Genomic DNA, 10,205 nt, shown 5'->3' with positions numbered 1-10,205 from the left:
CTTGGTAATAGGGGGTGTGCTGGTAAAACTAAAATGAACAACAGTGACTGAATGGAAAAACTAGAAACAGAGTTATAGGAACTGAGCTAAAGAACTGATGAAGATGGTAAGGAGGCAATGTATACACAAAGAAGGAAATGGCCAAAAATTTATGGAAAAAAAACTTTCACCTATTTATAGGGTTGGATGGCACGAGAATTGAAGCAAAAGACTACCAATGGCGCTAAAACCAAAGTGACAAGCAATCAGACGATGTCTCGGGAAGATGCGCAGTAATGACGCACGTGGGAGTGATGTCACACCTTGATAAATACATCAATCAGGGTTCCGTGGAATGTGTCGCTCTCTCGGCCTTGGCCAAACCGGTGCAATTCAACAACCAAATTCTCCAACAGAAACGGACGATGTCTGTTTATCAAGGACGTGCAAGTAGGGGTGGGCGTTTGGTATTTCGGTTTGGTATTTAAGAATTTCGGTTCGGTATTTCGGTATTCGGTTTATCAATTGTGTATACCAAATACCATACCAAAATATTTCGGTACGGTTCGGTATTTCTTATTTTGGTTCGGTACGGTTTCGGTTTAATAATCAATGAAATAATCAATATTTCGGTGCACTGTTTTCTGATATATAACAGTGCACAACTGCACATGGCTGATCTGAATCTGATGGCACATGCACAATTGAATAAGTGAAAAGCAAAAGCTGAATAAGACAACAACTTCTTTACAAGCAAAAACTGCACATTACACAACTTAACACTTAATACAGTACACAATTGAATCTGTACACAACTACACAACTACACAACACATTATTGATTACACAACTTAACACTTATGACTTAACACAGTACACAGCCAAACCATCTGAACAGCATCTGCAAGCATGAACTAAGATGCAGCAGCAGAGAAACCAGTGATTGGAATTGTGGCCAAGTGTACCAGGAGCATAGCAAATCCAATAGGCAATGGTGCCAAAAGTGGGACATATGAATCCCTAGCACCAAGACACTGCATCACCATGTAGAACACTGCCCTTGTCAACGATAGTTTCCTTGCCAAGAACAGCCCAAAGGTCACTGCTGGATTTATGTGTCCTCCAGAAATGCCAGCGCCCAGCAGTACAGTAGACAATGGCAAAGATCATGCCCACAAAAGCCCAAGCATTGATAACTCTTCCAGGCACTCAACAACTCATGTCACTTCATTCCGAGCCAATAGCTTCCTTAATTATGCATCAAACGTCCTTTCATTTGTCTCCCTTTATTATATTCTCAAACATAATATTGTTTTTTAATAAGTTATTCTTGATCAAAATTAAGCATTGCAATACTAAATCAAAGCAGGCTGATAAGAACTAGATATAGCAACAGATTTATGTCATTGTACCGCAGTACTGATATTCAACTATGTAAACTTCCAACAACAAGCTTCTTTCTCTCAACTAGCCATCAAGTCATTCTGATTCATCATAATTATCAAAAAATTGATAAAATTGAGAAAAAGGCCTTTTTAATCTTATGATTCATCAAAATGCAGAAAACAATGAAAAAAATTCGAAAAAAGCTAGACCTCTTGCTATTCAGAAGGTAATATGGCAATGAGTAGCTGGAAAGCAAAGTGAAATTGCTCAACTAAGTATTCTAGACCTATCAAGTTGATAATTTGATCCGCTATTCAAAATTATCATTTAAGAACAGTTTGCTCCACCAAGTCCAAATAATGAAGTGTTGAACGAACAGTTATCATTGTTAGCACAATAACGTCCACTAGAAGTAGAATGCAAGAAATTAAGTTTCATGACATACACTACTTTAGTGGCTAAAAGCAGCAAAACTATGTAAAGAGACACGGCTGACAAGTGTAGAACAAACAAGTCAATTAGTCCTTTAATGCAGTAAAGTGTTTGAACTTTGAAGAGATAAGTTTAACAAAAGCAGACCCAACAAGCTAATCAGTCTCCAAAATTAATTAATTAGAGTACTATGTCCATTGCTAAAGAACAGAGAGCAGCAGCAACAGAAATTAGTACAGTTTCTAACTTTCTATCCAGTTAGCTCTAGTAAGATACAATTACTACAGTTTGTGCAACGGTCTACATAAATTAATCATTTTCCTGTATCAGTTACTTCAATCAATATCAATACACAACTGCCAACGCCCAACGCTTACTGCTAAAGAAATTTCACGAAACTACTATCTTCATTCCCTGTTCTACTGCTATACCTTATAGGATCCTCATATGTCAACCTACTTTATACCTAATCAAATACTTGATCCAAAAAAATGAGTTTCGAATATAAAATTAATCTTCGCTAAAGAACACCGCTAGAAATCTTCATCAAATTCATTTCCATCGCTAGAAAGTAGAAATCGCTAGAAAGTAGAAACATACCTTTGAAAATTGAAACTATCGCAAGTTCGCAACAACAGCATCTTCGTTTGCCCGGAACCTTGTGACAAATCCCATCACAACAAAACCGATCGCTGGTGACAAAAATCCAACAACCTTGTGACATCTTTTGACGAGCCTAACGTTGTCTTTGGCGAAATCTCTAAGAGGATCGAACACAGAATCGAGAGCGTCCATTTGAATTAGATTTGATCTGAAAGAAGAAGCAGATCAGGGTTTCTCACTTTCTCTTTTGTATCTGAAATTCAGAATTGGACAAATGACCTTTAGAGTTTAGGCTTGGGCTTGGGCTTGGGCGTTTGGGGCTGGGGCGGGCGATGGGCTGGGTGTTTGGGGCTGGGGCGATGGGCTGGCCGCTGAGTGTTTGGGGCTGGGGCGATGGGCTGGGCAATAATTAAGAAAATGTCTTTTAAAAATCGGATTTTCGGTATTTCGGTATACCGAAATTTCAGAATTTTAATACCGAATACCGTACCGAAATACCGAAATTGCAATACCGAATTGGACCAGAATACCGAAAAAATCAAAACCGAAATACCGAATTAATTCGGTCCGGTTCGGAATTCGGTTTTTCGGTTTTTATGCCCACCCCTACGTGCAGGGCCACGACCTCCACAAGTTGAGGGACTAACTGTATGGGTCCAAAATTGGAAACAACGACAACGGATAAGCAAGGCATGGGACGGGGTCACCACAAGTTCACAACACAACAACTGACGGTCGTCGTGACAAAGGACGGCGATCAAAAGCGGGCAGTCGGAATAAGACAACAATGGTAGTTTAAACTTAGAAAGAGGTAGGAAGAATATGCCTTTTGGATATTCTTTATGTTGTACTTTTTAGGGGTTTTTGGAAAATGTCCCTTGTAAAAGAGGAGTTAGTAAACAAGAAAGGGGGCTGCCATTTCAAAGAAGAGAGAATACATTGTAAAAATGAGAGAGGAATATACGAAAGAATTGTCTTATTCACTTTACTCAAGCACATGTTGTTTAACTTTCATCCATAAATCTCAAGATTCCACATCCATATTGGGTGCATATCGTTTCACGTCATCAGAAAGAGGAGGCAACTAATCACACAATCATTGGGTGATAGCCCCTTCATATTATGACTATTATCATTTCTTGCCTTCAATGCATTTTCAGGATATTATATATTTTGTTAATCATATCGTATTGAACATATCACTTAACGCTCCTAAACCGATCTCATTATAGTAGAATCTCGTTCCATCTGATCTAGGAATTATTAAGTTCAACTGAGATTCACTCCATGAATTTGTTACTAATTAGTTTAACAATTATTTGTTCAAACAGTTATAATATCCAGTTTACCCCCCAAAAAAACTCTCAAATGTTTCTTGATTCTTTCTCTTTTAGTCAATTTTCAGTCTTCATGTTAAATTTATGTTTACTTTTAAAAGTACTAGGTGGGCGTTTGGATATAAGAATTGTAAAATTTCGAAAAAAGTTATTTTTTTTGAAGTGAAAATGGTATTTGAAATTTAGAGTTGTGTTTGGATATGAATATAATTTTGGGTTCTTTTTGAATTTTTGTGAGTGATCTGATGGAAAATTTTGAAAAATTATTTTTTGGAGTTTTTCAAATTCTCGAAAAATTCAAAATTCATGTTCAAGTGAAAATTGGAAATTTTATGGTCAAACGTTGATTTTGAAAAAAAATGAAACTTTTTGGAAAAAAAAAAATTCATGGCCAAACGGGCTCTAGAATTAAATAAGTATTGATTAATACCATAAATCAATACTCTAGTTAGGTCTTAGCATGTCACCTTGATTTCAAATGTTGGAAGGTAAACTCAAATAATAGGCTGCTTACTTTGTAATTAGCTCACAAGTGCCTGACTGCTCTCGGCGTAGTTCTAGTGTGCTTTGCTATTGTGCGCCTAGCCGGAAATGGGAAGAGGAAGACTGAGGAAGGAGCCTGAGAAGGCTCAGGCAGGCCATCAACAGACAAGTGAAGCTATTAAACGAAGTGGAGGAGCAAAGGAAGTAATAATTTCTATGGAACAAATGGGAGCTGCAATGGAAACTTGGCCACCTCTGGTAATTAGAGGGGAGGAGATCCAAACTCCGACGAGCACTGGGGTAGAAGGCACAGGGAAAATGAAATCGAATTCTGGGAGAGGAATTCAACTGATAACCAATGGAACAGTGATGCAACAGGTGGGTGCAGATACGAGCCATGTAATAGTAAGTGATACTGAACAAGGGCTAAATTCAAAGGTAGATATAGCAACTGGTGCTCAAAGGTGTTTGAATTTAACGAAAACAATTGAGGGAAAGTTTAATTCTGGGGGAATAAAAAATGGGCCAAATTTGGAGGTAAAATTGAAAAAACTAGAGGAAGAAGCACCATTGGTGAAGGGGGGAGGGGGAAGTTAATCCTACTGGAGTGAAGGAATGAAAAACATTGTTTGCGGGTAATAAAATGGCGGCAAGGGGTATGAATCTGAGTTTTGTTGCTCCAGTTATTAAGTATGGGGAGAAGATTATTGAACTTAATAAGGAGGAAATAGAAAAGGAAAATTAAAAATGGAGACAAGCATTGATACTATATGTGGTGGGGGATACTCCATCTATTGGAGCCCTTGAGAGATTCATAGCTGCGCATTGGAATTTTGCTGCAAAACCTAAAGTATTCTATCACAATGATGGATACTTTGTAGTGAGGTTCAGTTTTATGGAAGACATGGATCAGTTACTGTTTACAGGGCCCTATACAATCAACAATAAGCCAATAATAATCAAACCATGGACAACTAATTTTGATTTCCAAGCTGAAGTTCTACAAACTATTCCATTATGGGTGAAATTTCCAAACCTCCCCTTGAGCTGCTGGGGAATGGATTCACTGAGTAGAATTGGAAGTGGTTTAGGGATTCTCCTATATGCTGATGAATGTACTACAAAAGTGGAACAAATATCCTGTGCTAGAATTTTAATTGAGATGGATGTTACTAAAGAGCTGCCAGATATAATCAAGGTGTTAGATCCAAATGGGAGGATTTTTGAACAAAAAGTTAAATATGATTAGGTTCCAGCATATTGCCCTCATTGTTTACAGGTTGGACATACTTGTAGGCCAATGCAAAAGCCCCCCCCCCTCAGTTGCAGTCCAAAAGAAAAACATGGATTAAGAAAAACGAGGAAAATGTAGATAGACAGGACGAAGTTATAAAAGGGGATAAACTTAAGCCAACAGAGAAGAGAGCTCAGAGTGCACAGGAGTCCAAACCAATAGAATCTGCAGCTGATCAATGGCAAATTACAAGGAAGAAATCTGCCATGAAAGGAGTACATAATGTAATTGAGCAAGGGGTGAATGTATCAAATGGTTTCATCCCTCTCAGTGAACAAAATTTTCAGCATCTAGGGCGTATTAGAAGTGATGAGGAGATGTATGGGCAAAGTAGCTATAGTAGGGATCCTGGGGATTTAATCACTCCTTTTAGTCCAACATAAATTTGGTAACTTGGAATGTGGAGGGTCTGAACAAACCATATAAACAAAAGGAGTTCAGGTTGTTCATGAAGAATAATAATGTAGTAATCATAGCAGTCCTGGAGCATAGAGTAAAGGAGTAGAATGCTGTCAAAACGATTGGGAAAATAGCAAGGAGCTAGGGTTGGCATCATAACTATAGTTATAGTAATAGAGGTCGAATATGGATAATTTGGGATCCTAACTGTATTACTTATACTATAGAGAGTATGTCAGATCAATATATACATGGAGTAGTTACTATTCAGAGACTAAACTTGAGGTTTAGTTCTACTGCCATATATGGGTTGCATATCATTGAAGACAGGAAGAAGATGTGAGAGGATCTAAGAAAGTTGAATTAGAATCAAATGGAGGCTTGGCTAATTATGGGTGATTTCAATACCATATCTCACATTGAAGATAGACAAGGTGGAGCACTAGTACATGAGATGGAAATTAAAGATTTCAATGACTATATGGAGGATACTAACATGAATGACATGAGATATATTGGGAGATGGTTTACATGGACAAACAACCATGTATTTAGCAAAATTGATAGGGCCATAGTAAATTCAGAATGGATGCTCAGATTTCCACAAAAGGAGGTTATTGTCATGGATCTAAATCTTTCGGATCACTCTCCTTTATGTATATCTTTGGATGAGGTGACATTTAAAGGACCAAAAACCTTTAGATTCCTCAATTGTATTGTTGAACATAGCAGTTTCCTGAAGGTTGTCAAAGATGCGTGGGAAATTCCTATGGGAGGAAGCTGGATGAATAGGGCATGGATGAGACTGAAAATATTGAAAGAGGAGCTGAAACAAATCAACACAAAGGAATATAAAGGGGTGAATATGAGGATCAAGACCTTGAGACAACAATTAACATAGATTCAAGCACAAATGAGATGCCATGATCACAACCAACTATATTTTGAACAGGAAAGGGATATCAAAAAACAGTTGGAAAAATGGGATACTATTGAGGAAAGCATTCTCAGGCAGAAATCACGAATACAATGGTTGAAATTGGGGAACTCAAACAGTGCTTTTTTCTTTACTAGTATGAAGAATAGGGTGAATCAAAAGAAGATAAGACATTTGATAAATGAAGATGGTGTTTTTCTGCAAACTCAGGATGCTATTAATGAGGAGATTACTACATTCTATAGCAAATTATCGGGCACTGCAGTAGCTCAATTACCTACTATAAATCCTAATATTATGAAGGAAGGCAATAGGTTGGATAGACAACAACAACTCTGCCTTGCTGCACCGGTCATAAAAGAAGAAATAGTCCAATCTTTGAAGGATATAAATGACTTGAAGGCATCGGGGTGCGATGACTACAATGCTGTATTTTTCAAAAAAGCTCGGTCAGTTGTGGGAGAAGACATTATTAAGGCTGTTTTGGAGTTCTTCTCAACAGAAAGTATGCATGAACCTATAAATTGTACTACTATTACTCTCACTCCTAAAGTGAAGAACCTTTCAAAAGTATCGGAGTTTAGACCTATCTCATGTTGTACTATACTCTACAAGTTGATATCGAAGATCTTAACACATAGATTGCAGTAGATCATGGATATGCTTATGGACTCCAGTCAGTCAGCTTTCGTACCAGGGAGAGTGATCACAGATAATATTGTTATGAGTCACGAATTAGTTAAAGGGTATGGAAGAAAAGGAATTTCGCCAAGATGTATATTGAAAATTGATACGAGGAAAGTGTATGATTCAGTGGAATGGACTTTTATGGAGCAAATCCTTAATAACTTAAATTTTCCATTAGTGTTTGTGAAATGGATAATGATCTGTATCAGCACAGTATCCTACTCAATAATTATCAATGGTATACCTGTTATCCCTTTCAAAGCAAGGAAAGGACTCAGGCAGGGGGATCCCCTATCCCCTTTTCTTTTTGTGTTGGTCATAGAATATTTGAATAGGAGAATGAAGACTTTAAGAAGACAACCAGATTTTAATTTCCATCCAAAATATGAGAAACTGAATGTTACTCATTTGGGATTTGCTGATGATTTGTTGTTCTTTTGTAGAGGAGATCCTATATCGGTTAGAATGATTTATGAATGCTTCCAGGAATTTTCTGAATCTTCTAGGCTGGCAGCAAATACTGAGAAGAGCTTCATTTATTTTGGAGGTGTATGTAGAGAGGATCAAGAAGACATAATGCAGAGTTTGGGGTTCACAAAATGGGAGTTGCTTTTCAGATACCTGGGGATCCCTCTAAGTGATAAAAAGACCAGTGTGGTACAGTTTAAACCACTGATGGACAGAATGCTAAGCAAAATTACATCGTGGACTGCAAAATTCTTATCTTATGTTGGACGTGTCCAATTGATAAAATCTGTACCGTTCAAATTTTCTGGTCGCGGGTTTTTGTATTACCTAAGAAAGTGGTGCAATTGATTGAATCATTATGCATAAGGTTCTTATGAACTGGTGGAGCTGAAATGTCAAAGAAAGCCTTAATAGCGTGGGATCGACTATGCTATTCTAAATCTGTTGGGGGTCTAGGATTACTGTACATATATGCTTGGAATAGGGCAGCCATATATAAGCATCTATGGAATGTATATGGGAAAAAAGATAGAATTTGGATTAAATGGGTTCATGCTTACTATATCAAACATGGTAGAGTATGGGATGCAAGGGTGGACAGAGCTTCATGGGTGGTCAGGAAAATTTTGAATGCGAAAGAAGTGTTTGAACAAGCTGGATGCAATGAAATGCAGGTAACTCAAATGATTACATTTTCCACAAAAGGGATGTATTGCAAAATTAGGGGAGAATTTCAAAAAGTTATCTAGAAGAGACTAATAGGCAATAACTTAGGGGCACCAAGATGGGTGTTCATATTATACATTGCTATTCATGAAAGATTGCTTACAAAGGATAGATTCGTAAAGTGGAAGCATGTGTATGATTTGAAATGTCCTCTGTGCAACAGTGAAGATGAATCCATAAATCACCTATTCTTTCAATGTTGTTACTCTGCAACTGTCTGGGACAGGATATTGGGATGGCAAGGTAATAACAGGAAATCTATGGGATGACATGATAAAATGAGATGGACTGTGAGATACGGGCAAGGGAAGTATGATACTGCTGCTATGTATAGACTAACTTCGGCTGGATGTTTGTATTGCATTTGGCAGGAGAGGAACATGAGTTTGTTTCAACACAAGAGGCGAACTAGTGAGATATTGAAAAGACATATTATCCAAGAAATCCATTGTAGAGGATCGAGGTTTCCTAGCTTAAAGACGAAGATGGAGAGTCTGAACTTTTATCTTTAGTAGTGAGTGATAGAAGGTTAGAGCAGTAGAGAAGATGTGTAGTTGGCTGGATTGGGGCTATGTCCAAGATAGCACGGTTGTATTTTTTCTTCTTGTATTGAGTCGTATATGTTTACTTGGTAAATAAAGAGTTTAGTTACCAAAAAAAATGTTGCATATATTTTTTATTTTTAAATAATATTTTTCAATCTTCGTTATTTTTACTATGTGTTTTTCTCTATGAGATACAAACTATCAATGATTACAGAAATAAATAAATAACTAGACATTATCAATTGAATAGCTACAACTTAGTTTTGTTATTTTGTACATGCAACAAAATGCTTTATAGATTATTTTTTTCCGTTGTTTTCCTGCTACTTCGTTATGTCTAATTTGTATACTCATTTATGTACTTGAATATTTTTACAAAATTTTGAATATGTATTGTTCTTGTTTCGTCTTCTTGAGCCGAGTGTCTTACGGAAACAGTCTCTCTATTCCTCGGAGTAGGGAAAAAATTCTACGTAAACCTTATTAGTGGGATTTCATTGGATCATTGTTGTTATTGTTGTGTTGCTCTTGTTTGTGCTCGCGATTTTAGTTTTTATAACCAGCTTATTACTATATAATCATCAATCAGGGATCTAAGTGTTATTTTTGTCACCTTGGTGGGTAGAGAAACACTGCTTGTTCTTATTGCCCCCTCCCCTCCCCCATTTTTCTAACTTTTAGATCGCTAGTTTTATATTTTATATTTTTGGTTTTTATTATTACTTGTTTTTATTTTTCTAAGCCAAAAGTCTATTGACTCTTTACCTCCCAAAAATAGGGATAATGTTTGCGTATACATTATGCTTTCGAAACCCACTTAAGAAATCTATTGGATTCTTTTGTTATTGTTGTTGGGTACAAAAACTATAAGAGTATGTTTGGAAAGTCACCCAGTAATTGGAATTGGTGTAATTACTAGGGTAGTAATT

This window comes from Nicotiana sylvestris, chromosome 3 (assembly GCF_000393655.2).
Source record: "Nicotiana sylvestris chromosome 3, ASM39365v2, whole genome shotgun sequence".
NCBI classification, from domain to species: domain Eukaryota; kingdom Viridiplantae; phylum Streptophyta; class Magnoliopsida; order Solanales; family Solanaceae; genus Nicotiana; species Nicotiana sylvestris.
The sequence above is the reverse complement of the archived record's forward strand: the minus strand, read 5'-3'. Positions refer to the sequence as shown.